The sequence below is a fragment of the Pongo abelii genome, chromosome 10, assembly GCF_028885655.2.
Source record: "Pongo abelii isolate AG06213 chromosome 10, NHGRI_mPonAbe1-v2.0_pri, whole genome shotgun sequence".
Classification (NCBI taxonomy): Eukaryota; Metazoa; Chordata; class Mammalia; order Primates; family Hominidae; genus Pongo; species Pongo abelii.
Genome location: NC_071995.2, coordinates 62,937,041 through 62,963,871, shown reverse-complemented (window position 1 = coordinate 62,963,871; position 26,831 = coordinate 62,937,041). Strand labels below are relative to the sequence as shown.

At 40.0% G+C, this 26,831-nt stretch overlaps 2 long non-coding RNA genes across 3 annotated transcripts in view; one reads left to right on the top strand and one right to left on the bottom strand.

Moving 5' to 3' along the window:
* LOC129049142 (uncharacterized) overlaps positions 1–26,831 on the top strand; it is a 66,679-nt gene that overhangs the window by 16,445 nt on the left and 23,403 nt on the right. The gene's annotated exons all lie outside the window — the stretch shown is intronic.
* Positions 1,531–26,831, bottom strand: LOC100939768 (uncharacterized). Its single transcript, XR_008511970.2, has 2 exons — positions 26,531–26,831; positions 1,531–4,497 (listed from the first exon to the last, which is right to left on the bottom strand). It is a non-coding gene; the product is annotated as an uncharacterized LOC100939768 (long non-coding RNA).

Sequence of the window (26,831 nt, the reverse complement as noted above, 5' to 3'; positions counted from 1 at the left end):
AATGAGGAAAGGATTCCCTATTTAATAAATGGTGCTAGGAAAACTGGCTAGCCATAGGCAGAAAGCTGAAACTGGATTCCTTCCTTACACCTCATACGAAAATTAATTCAAGATGGATTAAGGACTTAAATTAAGACCTAAAACCATAAAAACCTTAGAAAAAAACCTAGGCAATATCATTCAGGACATAGGCATGGGCAAAGACTTCATGACTAAAACACCAAAAGCAACGGCAACAAAAGCCAAAATAGACAAATGAGATCTAATTAAACTAAAGAGCTTCTGCACAGCAAAAGAAACTACCATCAGAGTGAACAGGCAACCTACAGAATAGGAGAAAATTTTTGCAATCTACCTATCTGACAAAGGGCTAATATCCAGAATCTACAAAGAACTTAAACAAATTTACAAGAAAAAACAAACAACCTCATCAAAAAATGGGCAAAGGATATGAACAGACACTTCTCAAAAGAACACATTTATGCAGCCAACAGACACATGAAAAAATGCCTATCATCACTGGTCATCAGAGAAATGCAAATCAAAACCACAACGAAATACCATCTCACACCAGTTGGAATGGTGATCATTAAAACATCAGGAAACAACAGATGCTGGAGAGGATGTGGAGAAATAGGAATGCTTTACACGGTTTGTGAGAGTATAAATTAGTTCAACCATTGTGGAAGACAGTGTGGCAATTCCTCAAGTATCTAGAACCAGAAATACCATTTGACCCAGCAATCCCATTACTGGGTATATACCCAAAGGATTATAAATCATGCTGCTATAAAGACACATGCACACGTATGTTTATTGCGGCACTATTCACAAAAGCAAAGACTTGGAACTAACCCAAATGTCCATCAATGATAGACTGGATTAAGAAAATGTGGCATATACACACCATGGAATACTACGCAGCCATAAAAAAGGATGAGTTCATGTCCTTTGCAGGGACATGGATGAAGCTGGAAACCATCATTCTCAGCAAACTATCACAAGGACAGAAACCCAAACACCACATGTTCTCACTCATAGGTGAGAGTTGAACAATGAAAACACATGGACACAGGGCTGGAAATGTCACACACCAGGGCCTGTCCAGGGGAGGGGGAATGGGGGAGGGATAGCATTAGGAGAAATACCTAATGTAAATGACGAATTGATGGGTGCAGCAAACCAACATGGCACATGTATACCCACGTAACAAACCTGCACGTTGTGCACATGTACCCTAGAACTTAAAGTATAATAAAAAAATCCAACAAATAAAAAAATTTTAAAAAAAGTCAAACAGAGAAAGACAAATGCTGTATAATCTCACATATATGCGGAACCCAAAAAAGTCAAACTTATAGAAACAAAATATAATGGTGATTAGCAGGGGCTAGGAAGTCAGGGAAATAGGGAGACATTGGTCAAAGGGAACACAGACTATAATTAACAATACTGTGTTGTATATTTGATATTTGCTAAGACAGCAGATATTAAATGTTCTCACCACAAAAAAATGATAACAAGGTGAAGTAATAGATATGTTAACTGACTTTATTTTGGTCTTCTCACAATACATACATACATCAAATCATCACATGGTACACCTTAAATTCATACCATTTTATTTGTCAACTATATCTCAATAGAGCTGAAAAAAATAAAAATAAATCTTGACAGTAATGTACATGTTATTTAAATAGTTTTAGAGTCTTTGTCTCATTTAATTTTTAAAAAATGATGGAAATTGTCATTTTGGAGTGTGTCTGTATGTGCTGTTTAAAAGAGACATATCTTGCCTGTATATTAGAAGGCACAACCTGTTCTCTCCATTCCTCATTATGCATGCAAATGCAGGCAAGTTTCTTAACCTTTCTGTACATCAGTTTTCTCATAAAATGGAAAATGGTATGTCAGTTAGAATGACTTTGCTACACATAGTAAAGCGTCTCCCACGGAAAGATTAAACAATGAGAATGTTTATACTCTTGCACAAAAATTTAATGATAGGTGATACTTCAGTGTATCTGCTTTGTCCTCACGCTGGCTCCTCTTCTGACCCCAAGGTTACTCCTTTTCAGGCATCCTGTGCAGGTACGACCATGAACAGCAGCAGAAGGCCTGTCTCTTTCCAGGGTATTTGTTAAAGAATAAAGAAACCTTTCTCAGAAACTTCTCAGCAACCTTCTCATCACCTTTCATTGGCTAGAATCTTATCTGTTGTTATGTCCAAGAAATTCCTTCCAAGGGCAATTGCAAAACAATGACCTTTCAGAATTACCCCTATTGCTGAAGGATGGAGACATGGAGACATAAGTTCTATTTGGGAAGTAAACACTAAAAAAAAAAAAAAAAAGAAAAAAAAAGCACTATCAGCAAGAAAAAAAATGAAAAATAGCTGTTATATGTTATATAGGCACCCAACAATGTCTGTTACAAATGAGGATAGTATAATCATACATTTCCCACAGAGTTGATGTAAGCACAATATGTGAAAGTTCCTAAAAAAATATCTGGCCCAAAGAAGACATTTCATGAATATTATTCTTACTTCTACTTTCCCTTTCTTTCGCTCTTTTCCTCTAATTTCAGTCTGCCTTCTTTCTCTCTCCTCCATTTATTGGCTTAAAGGATTGAAACCACAGCATGTTAACCAGCAGCCTGGGAAAAGTCCCATGGTGCTCACCTCCACCCCTGTGCTGACAAACTGTAGGTTACCCTCAAAAACCACAAGGCTAATGTCCAACTGCCTTCAGGGCACTCCCTGAAGCTTGGAGAACATTTAAATAGCATAGAAGATCTAATTAGCAGCAGCCTAGGCCTCATGAGCATTCTTTACACCACCATCCAATTACCCATCCTGTGCAGTCCATTTGGGTGCAGGTTTTGGTAACCGCAGCTTTTCTGTATTTAGTCATCATGATAATTTATGCTTAAATATTTTGTAGGTTTGTTGTATGACTAAAGTAACTACAAACACAGATAGTTCAGTTTCAAATGAAAGCCCTGTAATTCATATGCACACACATAGTTTTGTGGAAAGGCATGGTTAATATTGTACATATAGTCATTTAAAATGCTAAGTGTATCAGATGACAGCAAAGTAAAGAATCTTCTTATTTCCCTTCTCCTGGTGGCTTTCTGTAAACTGACTCCATAGGTTTTGGAGGTTGGTTTTGCTAAAATAATAATAACAAATAATAGTTAACACTTATTGAAAGCTCACTAGAAGCCAAACACTTTTCTGTGTGCTTTACATTTACTAACTAATATAATTTAATTTAAATATATTTACTTAACTGGAATGAAGAAACTGAGACATCAAGATTCAGTAACTTACTCAGGATCAAGCAATCTTACTCCTAAGCCTACTCTCTTAACTATGTTGTAATGAAAACCCCACTGTTTAAGAAAGCTGGAGTAGGTTTGCAACATAAAATGGACTAAATGATGGTCTGAAAAAGGGTTACCCAGTCTCCCTTTTCCTCCTCTGCTCCTTACACCTGGAAAATATTTAGTATTCACCACCCCATCATAGGCTCCTCTGTCCGTCCTTCTCTTGCCCCTAGTTCAATTTGTCATGTTTAAAAAAAAATTGAGATACACACACACACACACCAAGTACTGTCCCATTCTGTAGCATCTATCCTGGAGAGAACAAAGCCTTTGAGGTGACCACTAGGGAAGCTATGTTACAGGAGATTTACATCTCAAGGACAGCTAGAAAGGCACATTCACCCTACTTTTCCCAACCAGAAATGAGCTGATTTAATATTTGGCCATACTAATTTTGTGAACATAGATGCATAGCATGGGATGAAGAGATCCTAGATTCTATTCCCACCTCCACCATCACTCCAATGTCCCAACATTATTACTTCTGCCATTTTTTCCAACCTAGAATGTTTTCCTGCCTCCTCTCCATTCATGCCCTTCCTTTACTTTCAAATTACTTATTTTTATATTATGGCACAGTATTTAATTTTTCCAGGAAAATTGAAAAGATGAACCTAAATATTGTATTGCATTAAGGAATAGGGAAGAAGCAGAACTTCAAGAGCCCCTGTGAGTCTCATATCACTCTGGTCACTGACATTTACAATTACAGGCAATCTCAAGTAACAAAATCATGTGCTACCACACTGCCCAACTCTAGTCCCCCAGCCCTATGTTATCACATCTTGCTTCACTCACTTACCTAAAGCAAGCAATGTTCTAAACAGTTCTGGGTAGCAACCAATTTTTTTAAAGTAGTCATCTCAATAAAATGTAAAAGAATTGCCTGTTACATACTTAAAAGACACTGCTGAACTCTTGGATCTAGGTGAATAGGTTTGTAGTTGCTAATTAGAACTAAGTTGCTCTGCAGAAGAAAGGCTGGTTGAGGGGGTAGCAGAGGGTGTTGTAGATTCCAGTACAAGGAAAACAAGAACAAAAAAATTAGATGATGCCCAGAGGAAGAGCAGAGATGCATTCCATTTTGACTTCAGGATTGGAGAGCTGAAAAAGAGGAATAATAGTGGAATGAGCCATGCAATGCTAATTGCCCTCATCCCTTACAAAATATTCAGTAAAATGAATATTGCTGGCTATAGTAGTTTTTTTTGAGACAGAGTCTCACTCTGTCGCCCAGGCTGGAGTACATGGCACAATCTCGGCTCACTGCAACCTCTGCCTTTCAAATTCAAGCAATTCTCCTGCCTCAGCCTCCTGAGTAGCTGGGATTACAGGCACACGCCACCACGCCTGGCTAATTTTTGTATTTTTAGTAGAAACAGGGCTTCACCATATTGGTCAGGCTGGTCTCAAACTCCTGACCTCGTGATCCACCCACCTCAGCCTCCCAAAGTGCTCATAGGTGTGAGCCACCGCACCTGGCCTTATTGTCTGGATAGTAGGAAATATTCTTTAAGATGACTGCAAAGAATTGTTGATACCTGCTTTCAAGCCAAAACAGGATGAAAACATACTTCTCAGGAACAGATGACTTATTATTACATGTATTATAATAAAAATAATACTTTAATCTCTTTGCGATCTCTTTGAAGATCTATCTTTAATTCCTTACTTGGCCTTCATTTCCTTCTACCTCCACTACACCTTTATTCTCTTTTTTATTTTAAAATATTTCATTGATGAATAAAAATTATATATTATTCAAGTTGTACAACATCATGGTTTGATATACATAGTGTACTGATTACCAGTTACATTAACTGACACATACATTAGTTACCATTTTTGTGTGTGTGTGTGTGTGTGTGGTGACATTAAAATCTGCACTCAGTAAACAATATAATATTATCACACTTAAAGGCTATTTATTTGTAACACCTGTCCCCCAGAAACATGCATGCATGCACACCCACACGAAATGTGATCCTGAGCTTCTTGAGGACAGGAACCCTTATTAATTTGATTGTGCCCAGTCCCCAGCATTTCACCTGGAACAGAATAGATACTCAATGTATGTTTACTCAAAAATATGAAAAAAAAACGAACTTAAATAAAGCTTTTAACTTTATACAAAGGGCTTCCACAACCAGATAGAGAAAAATAAACTTTTATCTTATTAAAGCTGATATGGTTTGGCTGTGTCCCCACCCAAATCTCACCTTGAATTGTAATAATTCCCACCTGTCAAGGGTGGGGCCAGGTGGAGATAATTGAATCATGGGGGCGATTACCCCCATATTGTTCTTGTGGTAGTGAATATGTCTCACAAGACATGATGGTGTTATAAATGGGAGTTCCCCTGCACAAGCCCTCTCTTGCCTGCTGCCGTGTAAGACATGACTTTGCTCTTCTTTTGCCTTTTGTCATGATTGTGAGGCCTCCTAACTATGCTGAATTGTGAGTCCATTAAACCTCTTTCATTTATAAATCACCCAGTCTCAGGTATGTCTTTAGTAGCAGCATGAGAACAGACTAATAAAAAGCTATTGTATTTCAGAGTTTCTCAGTTATAGCAGCTTAGTCTTTACTCTAAAGACTAGAATATCACAGTCCATCAGAAAACTATTTTTTACTGAGGCCAGACATCTTGAGGTCTAAAACATTCAGATTTATGCTGCTGGGGAGAGAGTAAAGAAACCATGGTAGAGGTATCCAGAGCAGTAGGTGCCTCATCACTGACTTGGTTATAAATGCTTAGCCACTCATTCTTGCTGTGAGTATTCTTCAGTCAACACTGCCAGTTTCCTGGGGTCTCTGAAAAGTGCATCCTCAGTCATTTCAACTCAAAGAAGTTTGGATGCCTCCTGTGTTAGATGTGGCTGGAACTACATCAAACAACAGTGATAAAGAATGTTTCAGAAGGATATAGTCTAACCAGCTCTTAGTATTTCTGAGGAAGGACAGGAAAAAAGGAAAGGTTATTCCAGCCATTATTGTGATTGCTCACAGATTTTCCATTTACTATACAAATTTTAATGTGAGCCTATTATATAAAATCAAATTAAAGCAGGAAACACATAATCTGAACAATTCTTTGTCAGCTCCAGAAAGGGCTTATACAAGAATACTAAGGAAAGAAGTAAACAGAGTGTTAGTTGTTATTTAAAAATTACCAGAAAACCAGGTGTAATAAGACCCTGAAAAGCTTTTGATGACACCTTGACATGGCTTGGCAGCCCTTCTTCTCAAGTCCCAGAGGAACAAAGTGATTTTGTGTAAAAAAATTAGAAAAGATTAGTCAGAGGCAACAGCAATATAGGGTGTTTTGTAAACACCACGTATCATTCTAATTCAAAGGAACACAGATAGGAAAGGTAGGATAGGATTTACAAGGTCATCTTCCATTGAATTCAGAGTTTTTCTAGAAGACTATGAAAAGTTCTGCTGCTTTAAGATGGAAGCTGATAACTGAGGGAGGAGACTTATGAAAACAATATTGATAATAATAACAATTTCTAATGCTTATAAATTTGTGTAATGTTGGCATTATTTCTTCCTTAAATGTGAGAATTCACCAGGGAAGCCATTTGACCCTGTAATTTTTTTTGTGGGAGGGTTTTACAATTTCTAATATAATTTCCTCAACAGATACAAGGCTATTCAAACTTTCTATTTCTTGTCAGATTTGTTCATTTGTGTTTCTCAAGGAGTTTGTTCAAAGTCATTGAATTTATTGGTGTAACACTGATGGCAATATTCCCTTTTCTTGCTCTAATGTCTATAGCATCTCTAGCAATTCCTCTCTTTCACTTTTTTTGTTTGTTTGTTTTTGTTTTCGTTTGAGATGGAGTCTCACTCTGTTGCCCAGGCTGGAGTGCAGTGGTGCTATCTTGGCTCACTGCAGCTTCCACCTCATGGGTTCAAGCGATTCTCCTGCCTCAGCCTCCTGTGTAGCTGGGATTACAGGTGCCTGCCACCATGCCCGGCTAATTTTTTGTATTTTTAGTAGAGACGGGGTCACCATGTTGCCCAGGCTGGTCTCTAACTCCTGAGCTCAGGCAATCTGCCATCCTAGGTCTCCCAAAATGCTAGGATTACAGGCGTGAGCCACAGTGGCTGGACTAATTTTTGTATTTTTAATAGAGACAGAGTTTCACCATGTTGCCAGGCTGGTCTCAAACTCCTGACCTCAGTTGATCTGCCCACCTTGACCTCCCAAAGCTCATATCTGGGATGACAGACGTGAGCCACTACATCTTGCCTTTTTCACTTTTGATGTTGAGATTTTATGTTTTCTCTCTTTTTTCATAATCATAATTTTTAAACAAATTTATTTTTCTGATTAACCAACTTTTGGCTTTGTTTGCTCTCTTCATTTTTCTATTTCATTGAATTTCTGCTCTTTATTATTTATTTCCTTCTACTTATTTTGTGTTTAATTTGCCTTTTCTTTTAGTAGGTCCTTAAGGTGGAAGATGAGAGTATTGATTTTAAGCCATTTTTTATCCTAATACAAGCATTTAAAGCTATAAATCTCCCTTTAAGCACTGCCTTACTACATCTTGCAAATTCTGACATGTTGTATTTTAACTATAATTGAGTTCAAAATATTTTCTCTTTTTCCTTGTGATTCCTTCTTTGAAATGTGTTGTTAAATGTACAAATATTTGGGGATTTTTCTAGATATCTTTATGTTATTGTTTTCTATTGTGTTCCAAGAACATACTCTGTGTAAATTCTGTATTTTGAACTCTATTGAGACTTCTTTTCATGGTTCCGCACGTGTTCTATCTTGGTAAATGTTCTAAGTGCATTTGAAAAGAATAAGTAGGGGAGGAGCCAAGATGGCCGAATAGGAACAGCTCCGGTCTACAGTTCCCAGCGTGAGTGACGCAGAAGATGGGTGATTTCTGCATTTCCATCTGAGGTACTGGGCTCATCTCACTAGGGAGTGCCAGACACTGGGCGCAGGTCAGTGGGTGCGCGCACGGTGCGCGAGCCAAAGAAGGGCGAGGCATTGCCTCACTCAGGAAGTGCAAGGGGTCAGGCAGTTCCCTTTCCTAGTCAAAGAAAGGGGTGACAGATGGCACCTGGAAAATCGGGTCACTCCCACCCAAATACTGCGCTTCTCCGATGGGCTTAAAAAATGGAGCACCAGGAGATTATATCCCGCACCTGGCTCAGAGGGTCCTACGCCCACGGAGTCTCGCTGATTGCTAGCACAGCAGTCTGAGATCAAACTGCAAGACTGCAGCGAGGCTGGGGGAGGGGCACCCGCCATTGCCCAGGCTTGCTTAGGTAAACAAAGCAGCTGGGAAGCTCGAACTGGGTGGAGCCCACCACAGCTCAAGGAGGCCTGCCTGCCTCTGTAGGCTCCACCTCTGGGGGCAGGGCACAGACAAACAAAAAGACAGCAGTAACCTCTGCAGACTTAAATGTCCCTGTCTGACAGCTTTGAAGAGAGCAGTGGTTCTCCCAGCACGCAGCTGGAGATCCGAGAACGGGCAGACTGCCTCCTCAAGTGGGTCCCTGACCCCTGACCCCCGAGCAGCCTAACTGGGAGGGACCACCCTCTAGGGGCAGACTGACATCTCACATGGCCGGGTACTCCTCTGAGACAAAACTTCGAGAGGAACAATCAGATAGCAGCATTCGCGGTTCACGAAAATCCGCTGTTCTGCAGCCACCGCTGCTGGTACCCAGGCAAACAGGGTCTGGAGTGGACCTCTAGCAAACTCCAACAGACCTGCAGCCGAGAGTCCTGTCTGTTAGAAGGAAAACTAACAAACAGAAAGGACATCCACACCAAAAACCCATCTGTATATCACCATCATCAAAGACCAAAAGTAGATAAAACCACAAAGATGGGGAAAAAACTGAGCAGAAAAACTGGAAACTCTAAAAAGCAGAGCGCCTCTCCTCCTCCAAAGGAATGCAGTTCCTCACCAGCAACGGAACAAAGCTGGACAGAGAATGACTTTGACGAGCTGAGAGAAGAAGGCTTCAGACGATCAAATTACTCCGAGCTACAGGAGGATATTCAAACCAAAGGCAAAGAAGTTGAAAACTTTGAAAAAAATTTAGAAGAATGTATAACTAGAATAACCAATACAGAGAAGTACTTAAAGGAGCTGATGGAGCTGAAAACCAAGGCTTGAGAACTACGTGAAGAATGCAGAAGCCTCAGGAGCCGATGCAATCAAATGGAAGAAAGAGTATCAGCGATGGAAGATGAAATGAACGAAATGATGCGAGAAGGGAAGTTTAGAGAAAAAAGAATAAAAAGAAATGAGCAAAGCCTCCAAGAAATATGGGACTATGTGAAAAGACCAAATCTACGTCTGATTGGTGTACCTGAAAGTGACAGGGAGAATGGAACCAAGTTGGAAAACACTCTGCAGGATATTATCCAGGAGAACTTCCCCAATCTAGCAAGGCAGGCCAACATTCAGATTCAGGGAATACAGAGAATGCCACAAAGATACTCCTCGAGAAGAGCAACTCCAAGACACATAATTGTCAGATTCACCAAAGTTGAAATGAAGGAAAAAATGTTAAGGGCAGCCAGAGAGAAAGGTCGGGTTACCCTCAAAGGGAAGCCCATCAGACTAACAGCGGATCTTTCGGCAGAAACTCTACAAGCCAGAAGAGAGTGGGGGCCAATATTCAACATTCTTAAAGAAAAGAATTTTCAACCCAGAATTTCATATCCAGCCAAACTAAGCTTCATAAGTGAAGGAGAAATAAAATACGTTACAGACAAGCAAACGCTGAGAGATTTTGTCACCACCAGGCCTGCCCTAAAAGAGCTCCTGAAGGAAGCGCTAAACATGGAAAGGCACAACCGGTACCAGCTGCTGCAAAATCATGCCAAAATATAAAGACCATCGAGACTAGGAAGAGACTGCATCAACTAATGAGCAAAATAACCAGCTAACATCATAATGACAGGATCAAATTCACACATAACAATATTAACTTTAAATGTAAATGGACTAAATGCTCCAATTAAAAGACACAGACTGGCAAACTGGACAGTCAAGACCCATCAGTGTGCTGTATTCAGGAAACCCATCTCATGTGCAGAGACACACATAGGCTCAAAATAAAAGGATGGAGGAAGATCTACCAAGCAAATGGAAAACAAAAAAAGGCAGGGGTTGCAATCCTAGTCTCTGATAAAACAGACTTTAAACCAACAAAGATCAAAAGAGACAAAGAAGGCCATTACATAATGGTAAAGAGATCAATTCAATAAGAAGAGCTAACTATCCTAAATATATATGCACCCAATACAGGAGCACCCAGATTCATAAAGCAAGTCCTGAGTGACCTACAAAGAGACTTAGACTCCCACACATTAATAATGGGAGACTTTAACACCCCACTGTCAACATTAGACAGATCAACGAGACAGAAAGTCAACAAGGATACCCAGGAATTGAACTCAGCTCTGCACCAAGTGGATCTAATAGACATCTACAGTACTCTCCACCCCAAATCAACAGAATATACATTTTTTTCAGCACCACACCACACCTATTCCAAAATTGACCACATACTTGGAAGTAAAGCTCTCCTCAATAAATGTAAAAGAACAGAAATTATAACAAACTATCTCTCAGATCACAGTGCAATCAAGCTAGAACTCAGGATTAAGAATCTCACTCAAAACCACTCAACCACGTGGAAACTGAACAACCTGCTCCTGAATGACTACTGGGTACATAACCAAATGAAGGCAGAAATAAAGATGTTCTTTGAAACCAACGAGAACCAAGACACAACATACCAGAATCTCTGGGATGCATTCAAAGCAGTGTGTAGAGGGAAATTTATAGCACTAAATGCCCACAAGAGAAAGCAGGAAAGATCCAAAATTGACACCCTAACATCACAATTAAAAGAACTAGAAAAGCAAGAGCAAACACATTCAAAAGCTAGCAGAAGGCAAGAAATAACTAAAATCAGAGCAGAACTGAAGGAAATAGAGACACAAAAAACCCTTCAAAAAATTAATGAATCCAGGAGCTGGTTTTTTGAAAGGATCAACAAAATTGATAGACCACTAGCAAGATTAATAAAGAAAAAAAGAGAAGAATCAAATAGATGCAATAAAAAATGATAAAGGGGATATCACCACCGATCCCACAGAAATACAAACTACCATCAGAGAACACTACAAACACCTCTACGCAAATAAACTAGAAAATCTAGAAGAAATGGATAAATTCCTCAACACATACACTCTCCCAAGACTAAACCAGGAAGAAGTTCAATCTCTGAATAGACCAATAACAGGAGCTGAAATTGTGGCAATAATCAATAGCTTACCAACCAAAGAGTCCAGGATCAGATGGATTCACAGCCGAATTCTACCAGAGGTACAAGGAGGAGCTGGTACCATTCCTTCTGAAACTATTCCAATCAATAGAAAAAGAGGGAATCCTCCCTAACTCATTGTATGAGGCCAGCATCATCCTGATACCAAAGCCTGGCAGAGACACAACCAAAAAAGAGAATTTTAGACCAATATCCTTGATGAACATTGATGCAAAAATCCTCAATAAAATATTGGCAAACCGAATCCAGCAGCACATCAAAAAGCTTATCCACCATGATCAAGTGGGCTTCATCCCTGGGATGCAAGGCTGGTTCAACATACGCAAATCAATAAATGTAATCCAGCATATAAACAGAACCAATGACAAAAACCACATGATTATCTCAATAGATGCAGAAAAGGCCTTTGACAAAATTCAACAACCCTTCATGCTAAAAACTCTCAATCAATTAGGTATTGATGGGACGTATCTCAAAATAATAAGAGCTATCTATGACAAACCGACAGCCAATATCATACTGAATGGGCAAAAACTGGAAGCATTCCCTTTGAAAACTGGCACAAGACAGGGATGCCCTCTCTCACCACTCCTATTCAACATAGTGTTGGAAGTTCTGGCCAGGGCAATTAGGCAGGAGAAGGAAATCAAGGGTATTCAATTAGGAAAAGAGGAAGTCAAATTGTCCTTGTTTGCAGACGACATGATTGTATATCTAGAAAACCCCATTGTCTCAGCCCAAAATCTCCTTAAGCTGATAAGCAACTTCAGCAAAGTCTCAGGATACAAAATCAATGTACAAAAATCACAAGCATTCTTATACACCAACAACAGACAAACAGAGAGCCAAATCATGAGTGAACTCCCATTCACAATTGCTTCAAAGAGAATAAAATACCTAGGAATACAACTTACAAGGGATGTGAAGGACCTCTTCAAGGAGAACTACAAACCACTGCTCAAGGAAATAAAAGAGGATACAAACAAATGGAAGAACATTCCATGCTCATGGGTAGGAAGAATCAATATCGTGAAAATGGCCATACTGCCCAAGGTAATTTATAGATTCAATGCCATCCCCATCAAGCTACCAATGACTTTCTTCACAGAATTGGAAAAAACTACTTTAAAGTTCATATGGAACCAAAAAAGAGCCCGCATCGCCAAGTCAATCCTAAGCCAAAAGAACAAAGCTGGAGGCATCACACTACCTGACTTCAAACTATACTACAAGGCTACAGTAACCAAAATAGCATGGTACTGGTACCAAACAGAGATATAGATTAATGGAACAGAACAGAGCCATCAGAAATAACGCCACATATCTACAACCATCTGATCTTTGACAAACCTGAGAAAAACAAGCAATGGGGAAAGGATTCCCTATTTAATAAATGGTGCTGGGAAAACTGGCTAGCCATATGTAGAAAGCTGAAACTGGATCCCTTCCTTACACCTTATACAAAAATTAATTCAAGATGGATTAAAGACTTAAATGTTAGACCTAAAACCATAAAAACCATAGAAGAAAACCTAGGCATTACCATTCAGGACATAGGCATGGGTAAGGACTTCATGTCTAAAACACCAAAAGCAATGGCAACAGAAGCCAAAATTGACAAATGGGATCTAATTAAACTAAAGAGCTTCTGCACAGCAAAAGAAACTACCATCAGAGTGAACAGGCAACCTACAAAATGGGAGAAAATTTTTGCAACCTACTCATCTGATAAACAGCTAATATCCAGAATCTACAATGAACTCAAACAAATTTACGAGAAAAAAACAACCCCATCAAAAAGTGGGCAAAGGACATGAACAGACACTTCTCAAAAGAAGACATTTATGCAGCCAAAAAACACATGAAAAAATGCTCACCATCACTGGCCATCAGAGAAATGCAAATCAAAACCACAATGAGATACCATCTCACACCAGTTAGAATGGCAATCATTAAAAAGTCAGGAAACAACAGGTGCTGGAGAGGATGTGGAGAAATAGGAACACTTTTACACTGTTGGTGGGACTGTAAACTAGTTCAACCATTGTGGAAGTCAGTGTGGCGATTCCTCAGGGATCTAGAACTAGAAATACCATTTGACCCAGCCATCCCATTACTGGGTATATACCCAAAGGACTATAAATCATGCTGCTATAAAGACACATGCACACGTATGTTTATTGTGGCATTATTCACAATAGCAAAGACTTGGAACCAACCCAAATGTCCAACAATGATAGACTGGATTAAGAAAATGTGGCACATATACACCATGGAATATTATGCAGCCATAAAAAATGATGAGTTCACGTCCTTTGTAGGGACATGGATGAAATTGGAAATCATCATTCTCAGTAAACTATCACAAGAACAAAAAACCAAACACCACATATTCTCACTCATAGGTGGGAATTGAACAATGAGAACACATGGACACAGGAAGGGGAACATCACACTCTGGGGACTGTTGTGGAGTGGGGGGAGGGGGGAGAGATAGCATTGGGAGATATACCTAATGCTAGATGACGAGTTAGTGGGTGCAGCGCACCAGCATGGCACATGTATACATATGTAACTAACCTGCATATTGCACACATGTACCCTAAAACCTAAAGTATAATAATAATTAATTAATTAATTAATTAATTAAAAAAATAAAAACAAACAAACAAAAAAGAAAAGAATAAGTATTCTGCAGTTGTTTGGGGTAGGGTTCTATAAATGTCAATTGAATTAAGATGATTGATAGGGTGATTCAGATTTTCTATATTCTTTCTAAATTGTTGTCTATTTACACTATCAATTACTGAGAGAAAAATATATTAAGATCTCCAAATATAATTCTGGGTTTTTCTACTTCTTTATTTCTATCCTTTTTTTTTTTTTTCAAGATGGAATTTCACTCTTGTTGCCCAGGCTGCTGTGCAATGATGTGATCTCGGCACACTGCAACCTCCACCTCCCAGGTTAAAGCGATTCTCCCGCCTGAGCCCCCCAAGTAGCTGGGATTACAGGCGCCCACCACCATGCCCAGCTAATTTTTGTATTTTTAGTAGAGATAGCGTTTCGCCATGTTAGCCAGGCTGGTCTTGAATTTCTGACCTGAGATGATCTGCCTGCCTCGGCCTCCCAAAGTGCTGGGATTACAGGCGTGAGCCAATGTGACCTATTTCTATCCATTTTTGCTTGATATATTTTGAACTTCATACACATTTAGAACTATTTTCTTCTTGATGACTTTCCCTTCTATCTTTATAAAATGTCCTTTTATTTGGTAATACCTCTTGCTTGAAAGTATTTTATCTGACTAATACAGACACATCAGTTTTCTGTCTTTAAGTTCACTTCAAAATCCTTACTTCTACAGTATTCAACCTATGTTAAGCCCATCTAATAATTGTTTGATTCAGACATTCTATTTTTCAGTTCTAGAATTTCTATTTTGTTCTTTTTAAGAATTTGTCATTTCCCTTCTGAAATACCCAATCTTTGCACCCATTATATCCATTTCCCCACAACTTTTAAAAATATATATGCAATAGCTGTTTTAAGGTCCTGTCTATTCATTTCAATAACTGTGGATTCTATGGGTCTGTTTCTATTGACTACCTTTTCTTTTGGTTATAGATCCTATTTTCTTGTTTCTTAGCATTTTCATAATTTTTTATTATATTCCAGATATTGTGTATAAAAGAACAGTAGTGGCTGAAGTATAACATTTAGATTTGTTTTAATTATTTCCCCCCAGAGAGTGCCATCTTTTTCTCTATCTGGTAATTGGGGTGAGGAATGATCATTCATATTTCTTTTAGAGTCGAGTAGATCTGGGTCTGGGTTTCAGTTTTAATTAAATTGAAATTACATGTGATTAGCCCAGCTCTCAACTTCCTAAGTCATAGCCCTTTTATGTTTTCAGTAGCTGAACTGGGAGAAGCTTGGTTACAGTCTCATATATTTTTGGTTCATCTTTGGATTCATCTCCAGGAAAAGACCTGAAATTCAAACACCACAGGAATGCATATGACTAAGCAATTTCTCTCTTCTTACCAGCCCTTCCTCCACTGTAACTTTCTTAGCAAAATTCATGGTTGGGGAGGGTTTAGGGAAGAAATGCTGAACCCAATAATCTGGTCTGGCTTTGGGGGCTTTTTCCAGACTCTTAATTTATCTTGACAGTCTAACTTGGTCCAAAGCCCACCTTATTTCCCCTTCACCCTGTCAAGTTTCTCTATCAGACCTACCTACCCATAACCAGACCAGGAAGCTGCCCCAGGCTTAAAGCTGCCTTGGCTCTCTGCTCACTTATAAAGGGCTCTTTCTCTCTGGAATTCAGTTAATCAAGGCTTCCTTGTCTGAATACCACCCCTGGCTAGCCCCATAGAAAATACTTTTATTTTTAGATTTTTGTTTTTGGGGTTTTTTTTCTGTTTCTATGAGAAAGAAGGTCTTTTGTGTTCTTATCCATCCTCCCCCAAAGCAGAAACCCCCACAAAGCCTGAGTTCTTAACCATTATTTTGAAGTGTTTCCCAAACATTAAAAAAAAATTTAGAAATGGAAAATCAAATGTGTGCTGGACAGTAAAAGGAATATAATATATTTTTGTAGGTAATATTACTTCAAGCATGAACAAAAACTACTATTTTATTTTAATTTAATAATTCTAAATGTCCTTTTGTCTACCTAACATGTATCTATTCTACCATGTGGAGCAATTCCATCCACAGCCCTCCATGGCTCTGCAGAGTCATTATCTTTCTGCAATATTCTAACCACATTTAAATAGGTTAACTTGTACATGACACGAATCTGCTTTTTATATAGAAAAATGTTTTTATATAAATTTCATACTGGTTTAAATTTTTATCCAATTAAGATTCTGATAATGAACTTCAATAAAAGCCTTCGGCATAGTGTTAGAGACTGGCAATTTTTACATGAAAATCACTTTTTTAAAAAAAAAAGAGATGAGGTCTCACTTTGATGCCCAAGCTAGAGTGCAATGGTGCAATCACAGATCACACAGCCTCAACCTCCTGGGCTCCAGCGATCCTCCCACTTCAGCCCACCGAGTAGCTGGGACTACAGGTGCATGCCATCATGGCTGGCTAGCTTTTCTCTTTTTTGTAGAGACAGGATTTCGCCATATTGCCCAGGCTGGTCTCAAACGCCTGAGCTCAAGCAATCCTCCTGCCTCAGCCTCCCAAAGTGCTGGGATTATGGGTGTGAGCCACTGCGCCCAGCTGAAAATCACCATTCTTATATCTTTACAGTCACCTATCTTCTTCCAAAGATGTATCAATCTACTAGGGCTGCCATACAAAACATCACACACTTAGTGGCTTAAACACGAATTTATTTCCTCAAAGTTCTGGAGGCTAGAAGTCCAAGATCAAGGTTCTGACTGATCTGGTTTCTGGTGGGGGCTTTCTTCTTGGCCTGCAGACAGCCACCTTCTCACTGTGTCCTCACATGGCCTTTCCTTGGTATGTGTGCACAGAGAGAGAACAAACTGTCTAATGTCTTTTTTTTTGAGACAGAGTCTCACTCTGTCACCCAGGCTGGAGTGCAGTGGCGTGATCTCAGCTCACTGCAAGCTCTGCCTCCTGGGTTCACGCCATTCTCCTGCCCCAGCCTCCCGAGTAGCTGGGACTACAGGCGCCCATCACCGCTCCTGGCTAATTTTTTTTGTATTTTTAGTAGAGACAGGGTTTCACCGTGTTAGCCAGGATGGTCTTGATCTCCTGACCTCGTGATCCTCCCACCTTGGCCTCCAAAGTGCTGGGGGTGTCTCTTCTTAAAAGCACAATAATCCTATGTGATCAGGACCCACCCTTATGACTTTATTTAACCTTAATTTCTTCCTTAAAGTCTCTACCTCCAAATTCAGCCTCACTGAGGTTTAGGGCTTCAAAATAACAATTTTGGGGAGACAAAAATATTTATCCCATAACAAAATGTTTTCCATAAATGCTGTACTAATTTACATTCCCACCAGCAGTGTATAAATGTTCCTCTTTCATCACCCCCATGCCAACATCTATTGTTTTTTGACCTTCTAATAATGGCCATTCTTGCAGGGGTAAGGTAGTATCTCACTGTAGTTTTAATTTGCATTTCTCTGATGATTAGTGATGTTAAGCACTTTTTCATATGTTTGTTGGCCCTTTTGTATGTATTTATCTAAGAAATGTCTATTCATGTCATTTGCCCACTTTTTGTTGGGATTATTTTCTTTTCTTGCTGATTTGTTTGAGTTCCTTGTAGATTCTGGATATTAGTCCTTTGTTGGATGAATAGTTTGCAAATATTTTCTCCCATTCTGTTGATTGTCTGTTTACTCTGAAGATTGTTTGTTTTACTGTGCAGAAGCTTTTTAGTTTAATTAGGTCTCATTTATTATTTTCGTTTTAGTTGCATTTGCTTATAGGACTTTAGTCATGAATTCTTTGCTTAGGCCAATGTCCAGGAGAGTTCTTCCTAGGTTATCTTCTAGAATTTTTATGGTTTCAGGTCTTACATCTAAGTCTTTGATCCATCTTGAGTTGATTTTTTGTATAAGGTAAGAGATAGGAACCCAAAGTTTTATTCTTCTGCATATGACTATTGAGTTTTCCCAGCACCATTTATTAAATTGGGTGTCCTCTCCCAAATTTATGTTTCTGTATGTTTTGTTGAAGATCAGTTGGTTGTAAGTATTTGGCCTTATTTCTGGGTTCTCTATTCTGTTCCACTGGTCTATGTGTCTACTTTTATACCAGTACCATGCTGTTTTGTTAACTATTGCTTGATAGTATGCTTGAAGTCTGATAATGTGATACCTCCAGATTTGTTCTTTTTGCCTAGGATTGCTTTGGCTATTCAGGCTCTTTTTTGGTTCCATATGAAATTCAGAATTTTTAGAGATGAGATCTAGATACTGCTCTTTTTAAAGCTCCCCAGGGGATTCTAACATGTGGTCAGAGTTGAGAACTACTAAATTAAATAAAGCTATGACAGATTGGAAGGATAACCTTTATAGACTCATGGTTTCATGAGATCTAGGCAAATTCAAAGCAACAGCATCCAACAGGAAAATAAAATGGACACTAATATAAATCTTTACTCACAGAAAGGAATGAAAGGGAGTGAGTAAATCCAGCACCTTCAACTCCGATATCCAGGTTCTCACATTGGGACCTACTCAGCAAACAACTTGACCCATGGAGAATGAAGAAAAGTCAGGAGGGCAGGCAATGGCCTACCTGAGGGTGGCATGGAGCCAAAGAAACCCTCACCCCCAGGCAAGGGAAGCAGTGAGTGATTGTGCAACCCCCCCTGGGAAACCACACTCTCTCATGGGTCTTTGTAACCTACAGATAAGGAGATCCTTCCATGAGCCCACACCACCAGGGCCTTGGGTCCAATACACAGAGCAGTGTGGAGTCTTGGCAGAGCATCTGCTCAGGTACACACAGAACTGTGTGGAGTCTCGGCAGAGCATCTGCTCAGGCACATACAGAGACCCATGAGTTTTACATACTCTGGCCCCAGGATACCCAGCAAGGTGGGAAATCCATCCATACATATCCCTAGGAAGGGGGGCTGAATCCAGGGAGCCAAGCAGCATCATTCTGCAGGCACCACTTCCACAGCACCTCACAAGTTAAGACCCACTGGCTTGGAATTCCAGCCAGCCAACAGCAACAGCCTGGAATCTGCCTGAGACAGGTCCAAGTAACCAGGGGGACAGGTGGCAACCATCTCTGCAGTTCAGTAGACTTAGCCATTCCAGCCTGCTGGCTCTGGAGAATACAAATGGTCCAGAGAAAGAAGGGTCCCCCACAACATACCACAGCCACTTTGCCAGATCATGGCCAGACTGCTTCTTTAAGTGCGGCCTCAATCCAGTCCTCCTCACCGGGTGGGACCTCCCTGCAGGGGCTTCAGCCACTCCAGCCAGGGTCTATGGGAAGAATTCTGATCTCTCCCTGGGATGGAGCTCCAGGGAGAGGGGCAGCCACCATCTCTGCAGTTTGGTCAACTCAGCCATTCCAGCCTGCTGGCTTTGGAGAATACAAATGGTCTGGATAAGGAAGGATCCACCTCCAATACAGAACACCTGCTCTACCAAAAAGCAGCAATACTGATTCTTTAAGTGGGTCCCTGATCCTATATCCTCCTAACTGGGTGAGACCTCCCAACAGGGGTCTCCAGGACACCTCCTACAGGTGCATTCAGGCCAGCAACAGGTCAGTACCCCCCTGGGAAAGAGCTTCCAGAGGAAGGAGCTGGCTGCCATCTTTGCTGTTCTGCAGCCTTCACTGGTGAAACCTCCAGGTATGGGGAAATCCAAGGCAACTAGGGTCTGGAGCAGACCCCCAGCAAACTGCAGCAGCCCTGCAGTAGAGTGGCCTGTTAAAAAAGAAAAACAAACAGAAAACAACAACAACAACATCAACAAAAAAGACCCCACAAAACCCTCATTCAAAGGTCAGTAACCTCAAAGATCGAAGGTAGATAAGCCAACAAAGATGAGAAAGAATCAACACAAAAACACTGAAGACTCAAAAAGCCAGAGTGCCTCTTTTCTTCCAAATGACTGCAACACCTTGCCAGCAAAGACACTAAACTGGGCTGAGGCTGAGATGGCTGAATTAACAGAAAACACACTGAAGTGCACAGACCAGTGATGCTATGAAGCAACTACATAAATAACTCTGAAAAATAACCAGCTAGCAGCATGATGACAGGATCAAATTCACACAATGATACTAAACTTAAATGTAAATGGGCTAAATGCCCCAGTTAAAAAGCATGGAATAGCAAGCTGGATAGTCAAGACCCATTGATATGCTGTCTTTAAGAGACCCATCACATGTGCAAAGACATACACAGGCTCAAAATAAAGGGATGGAGGAAAATTTACCAAGCAAATGGAAAACAGAAAAAAGCAAGGGTTGTAATCTTGGTGTCTGACAAAACAGGTTTAAACCAACAAAGATGAAAAAAAGACAAAGAAAGGCATCACATAATGGTAAAGGGTTCAATTCAACAAGAAGAGCTAACTATCCTAAATATATATGCACCCAATACAGGAGCACCCAGATTCATAAAGCAAGTTCTTAGAGACCTACAAAGAGACTTACTTAGACTCCCACACAATAATAGTGGAAGACTTTAACACCCCACTGCCAATATTAGACAGATCATTAAGACAGAAAATTAACAAAGATATTTGGGACCTAAACTCAGCTCTGGATCAAGTGGACCTGATAGATATCTACAGAACTCTGCACCTCAAAACAACAGAATATACATTCTTCTCATCTCCACATGGCACTTACTCTATAATTGATCACGTAGTCAGAAGTAAAACACTCCTCAGCAAATGCAAAAGAAATGAAATCATAATAGTCCCAGACAGCACAATCAAATTAGAACTCAAGATTAAGAAATTCACTCAAAACCACACAACTACGTGGAAATTGAACAACCTGCTCCTGAATGACTCCTGGGTAAATAATGAAATTAAGGCAGAAGTCAAGAAGTTCTTTGAAACGAATGAGAACAAACAGACAGCATACCAGAATCTGTGGGACGCAGCTAGAGCAGTGTTAAGAGGGAAATTTATAACACTAAATGCCCACATCCAACACCTAGAAAGATCTAAAATCGACACACTAACATCACAATTAAAAGAACTAGAGAACCAAGAGCAAACAAACCCCAAAGCTAGCAGAAGACAAGAAATAACCAAGATCAGAGCTGAACTGAAGGAGATAGAGACGCGAAAAACCATTCAAATAAATCAACAAATCCAGGAGCTTGTTTTTTGAAAAAATTAATAAAATAGATAGACTGCTAGCTAGACTAATAAAGAAGAAAAGAGAGAAGAATCAAATAAATACAATCAGAAATGATAAGGGGGATATCACCACTGACCCCACAGAAATACAAACAACTATCAGAGAATACTAGAAACACCTCTATGCAGATAAACTAGAAAACCTAGAAGAAACTGACACATTCTTGGACACATACACCCTCCCAAGACTGAACTGGGAAGAAATTGAATCACTGAATAGACCAATAATGAGTTCTGAAATTTTGGCAGTAATAAATAGCCTACCAACCAAAAAAAAAGCCCAGGACCGCACAGATTCACAGCTGAATTCCACCAGAGGTACAAGGAAGAGCTGGTACCATTTCTGCTGAAACTATTCCAAAAAATTGAAAAGCAGAGACTCTTCCTTAACTCATTCTATGAAGCCAGCGTCATCCTGATACCAAAATCTGGCAGAGATACAACAAAAAACCAAAACTTCAGGCCAATATCCTTGATGAATATCAATGCAAAAATCATCAATAAAATACTGGCAAAACAATTCCAGCAGCACATCAAAAAGCTTACCCACCACAATCAAGTTGACTTCATCCCCAGGATACAAGGTTGGTTCAACATATGCAAATCAATAAATGTGATTCATCACATAAACAGAACTAAAGACAAAAACCACATGATTATCTCAATAGATGCAGAAAAAGCTTTCAATAAAATTCAACATCCATTCATGTTAAAAATTCTCAATAAACAAAGTATTGAAGGAACATACCTGTACCTCAAAATATTAAGAGCCATACATGACAAACCCACAGTTAATATCATACTGAATGGGAAAAAGCTGGAAGCATTCCCCTTGAAATCTGGCATAAGACAAGGATACCCTCACCACTCCTATTCAACATAGTATTGGAAGTTCTGGCCAGAGCAATCCGGCAAGATAAAGAAATAAAGGGCATCCAAATAGGAATAGAGGAACTCAAACTAAACCTGTTTGTTGATGACATGATCCTATATCTAGAAAACCCCATTGTCTCAGCCCAAAAGTTTCTTAATCTGATGAGTAACTTCAGCGAAATCTCAGGATACAAAATCAGTGTGCAAAAATCACTAGCATTCCTATATACCAACAATAAGCAAGCAGAGAGCCAAATCATGAGTGAACTCCCATTCACAATTGCTACAAAAAGAATAAAATACCTAGGAATACAGCTAACAAGGGAAGTGAAGGACCTCTTCAAGCACTACAAACCAGTACTCAGAGAAATCAGAGAGGACACACACAAATGGAGAAACATTCCATCCTCATGGAGAGGAAGAATCAATGTTGTGAAAATGTCCATACTCCCCAAAGTAATGTATAGATTCAATGCTATTCCCATTAAACTACCATTGACATTCTTCACAGAATTAGGAAAAACTATTTTAAAATTCATATGGAACCAACAAGGAGCCTGAGTAGTGAAGACAATCCTAAGCAAAAATAATAAAGCTGGAGGCATCATGCGACCCAACTTCAAACTATACTACAAGGATACAAAACAGCATGGTACTCATACAAGAACAGACATACAGACCAATAGAACAGAGTGAAAAACAGAAATAGGGGCTGCAGTGGCTCACGCCTATAATCGCAGCACTTTGGGAGGCCGAGATGGGCAGATCACTTGAGGTCAGGAGTTTGAGACCAGCCTGGCTAACATTGTAAAATACGGTCTCTAGTAAAAATACAAAAATTAGCCAGGCATGGTGGCAGGTGCCTATAATCCCAGCTACTCAGGAGGCTGAGGCAGGAGAATCATCTGAACCCGGTGGGCAGAGGTTGCAGTGAGCCGAGATCATGCCACTGTACTCCAGCCTGGGCTACAGAGCGAAACTCTGTCAAAAAAAAAAACTCAGAAATAAGAGTGCACACCTTCAACCATCGGATCTTCAACAAACCTGACAAAAACAAGCAAAGGGGAAAGGACCTCCTATTTAGTAAATGGTGCTGGGAGAGCTGGCTAGCCATATGCAGAAAACTGAAACTAGAGACCTTCCTTATACCATATACAAAAATTAACTCAAGATGGATTAAAGACTTAAATGTAAAACCCAAAACTATAAAAACCCTAGAAGAAAATCTAGGCAATACCATTCAGGACATAGGCACAGGCAAAGATTTCATGACAAGGATGCCAAAAGCAATTGCAACAAAAGCAAAAATCGACAAATGGGATCTATTAAACTAAAGAGCTTATATCGACAGGGTAAATAGACATCCTATAGAATGGGAGAAAAATTTTGTAATCTATGCATCTGACAGAGGTCTAATATCCAGCATCTATAAAGAACTTAAACAAATTTACAAGAAAAAAAACCATTAAAAAGTGAGCAAAGGACATGAACAGACACTTCTCAAAAAACATACACGAGGCCGAAAAACATAAGAGTTCAACATTACTGATCATTAGAAAAATGCAAATCAAAACCACAATGACATACCATGTCACTCCAGTCAGAATGGCTATTACTATTATTATTATTATTATTGAGGCAGAGTCTTGCTTTGTTGCCCAGGCTGGAGTTCAGCGGCATGATCTTGGCTCACTGCAACCTCCACCTCCCAGATTCAAGCAATTCTCGTGCCTCAGCATCCCAAGTAGCTGGGATTACAGACGTGCACTACCACGCTCAGCTGATTTTTGTATTTTTAGTAGAGACAGGGTTTTTCATGCTGGCCAGGCTGGTCTCCAACCCCTGACCTCATGTGATCTGCTCATCTCAGCCTCCCAAAATGCTGGGATTACAGGTGTGACCACTGCTCCTGGCCCAGAATGGCTATTATCAAGAAGTCAAAAGACAACAGATGCTGGCAAGGTTGTGGAGGAAAAGGAACACTTTTACACTGTTGGTGGGAGTGTAAATTAGTTTAACAATTGTGGAAGACAGTGTGGCTATTCCTAAAAGACCTAGAGACAAAAACATCCAACCCAGCAATCTCATTACTGGGTATATACCTAAAGGAATAGAAATCGTTCTATTATAAAGTCACATGCACACATATGTTCATTGCAGCACTATTCACAATAGCAAAGACATGGTCTCAACCTAAATGCCCATCAATGATAGACTGGATAAAGAATATGTGGTACATATACACCATGGAATACTATCTAGCCATAAAAAGGAACGAGATCATGTCCTTTGCAGGGACATGGATGGAGCTAGAAGCCATTATCCTTAGCAAACTAACACAGGAACAGAAGACCAAATACCACATGTTCTCACTTATAAGTGGGAGCTAAATGATGAGAACACATGGACACATGGGGAGAACAACACACACTGGGGTCTGTCGGAGGACATGGGGTGGGAGAAGGGAGAGGATCAGGAAGAACAGCTAGTGGATGTTGGGCTTAAATACCTACCTGATGAGATGATCTGTGCAGCAAACCACCATGACACACGTTTACCTATGTAACAAACCTGCACATCCTATACATGTACTCCTGAACTTAAAAGTTGGAAATTTAAGAAAAAAAGTCTTTGTGACTAATGAAGATTTTTTTCCTCTATTTTTATTTTTGTCTATTTTTTGAGATGGAGCCTCACTCTGTCATCCGGGTTGGAGTGCAGCGGCACAATCTTGACACACTGCAACCTCTGTCTCCCAGGTTCAAGCAATTCTCCTGCCTCAGCCTCCCAAGTTGCTGGGAATACAGATGCACACCACCATGCCTGGCTAATTTTTGTATTTTTTTAGTAGAGACGGGATTTCGCCATGTTGGCCAGGCTGGTCTTGAACTCCTGACCTCAGGTGATCTGCCCACCTCAGCCTCCCAAAGTGCTGCAATTACAGGTGTGAGCCACTGTGCCCAGCCTCTTCTGTTTATTAACAAAGATTTGTTGAGCCTATGATGTGTTAGGCTTTATGGAAGATACTCAGAATCCAAAAATGTAGTAATTTGACCAAGTGGATTTACAGAAACAAAATGAAACATAAATGGAAACTTGGAGGCATCCAAGTTTCTAAAACTAATTAAGTGGCTTACACCTCCTGGCAAGTAGAATCTCCCAAATTGTGGGATACTCAGAGACTCATCTGCAGTCTCAAAGTCAAAGCTTGGTGGAAAGCATGGTGGTCTGTTTAAATAACACACTCCTCCCAGGGCCTAACAACACTGGTTGCCTCTGGGGAGGGAAAATGGGAGCAGAGGGATAAATAAATGTGGGGGTTTTTTCATCCATTCAAACAACATTGAGCAACTACTATGTGTCTGTAGCTCTTTGAGGTCTTAATAACTGTGTGGTCTTGGGCACTTTTAAACTTTTTGGACCACAGTTTATAATTAATCCATCAAGGATAATGGGTGTTTAGTAATTATTAATTCATTTCCTTAATACTTGTAAATTTTAAATTGTAAGTTGCTCCAAGTATAAAATTCAGGCCTTATTCATCTATAAAGGGAATAACGGAAAATTCAATTCGACTCCTCAGATACTCTGTGGATACTTGAGTATTTCTGAAAAAGACATCTCTTCTGAGATGGAAACCAGGTCCCTGACCCTGCAATTTGGTCTTTCATCAGGGTCCTGCTCAAGGGTCATACATCAAGTCCACTCCAAAAGCAAAGGCTCCTAACATTTGTGGCACTGAGTGCTCCATGTAGCTCAGGTTTTACACATTCACATACGGAGACTATCTCCTGCCAGGTCCCATGCCTATCAAGCTTAGGCGATGAGCTGAAGGAGAGGGCCTCACGATACGTGGCAGCAGGCGTGTATTTTCCTAAATGCCAAGTCTCCACCAAAGCCTGAATTCAGTCTCGAGAGCTTAGCCAGTCCCTGATTCCTCCTTTGCACCACAGTCAAAAAGGGCACCCAGGTCCTTATGAGACTCAGAGGACCAGAGCCAATTACAGCTGGTGGACGGCACCCTACACCTCCTAGCAAGTAGAATCCCCCAAACTGTGGGATACTCAGAGACTCACCTGCAGTCCCAAAGTCAAAGTCTGGTGGAGAGCACGGTGGTCTGTTGAAATAGTACACTCCTCCCAGGGCCTAATAACACCGGTTGCCTCTGGGGAAGGAAAATGGGAGCAGAGGGATAAATGTGGGGTTTTTTCTTCCATTCAAACAACATTGAGTATCTACTATGTGCCTGTAGCTCTTTGAGGTTCTAGAGACACTGAATGAACAAAAAAAAAATGCAAAAACCTTTGCCCTCATGGAGCTTATTTTCTATCGGGGATCAAGATGATAAATAACATACATTTTTAAATGTCAATGTTA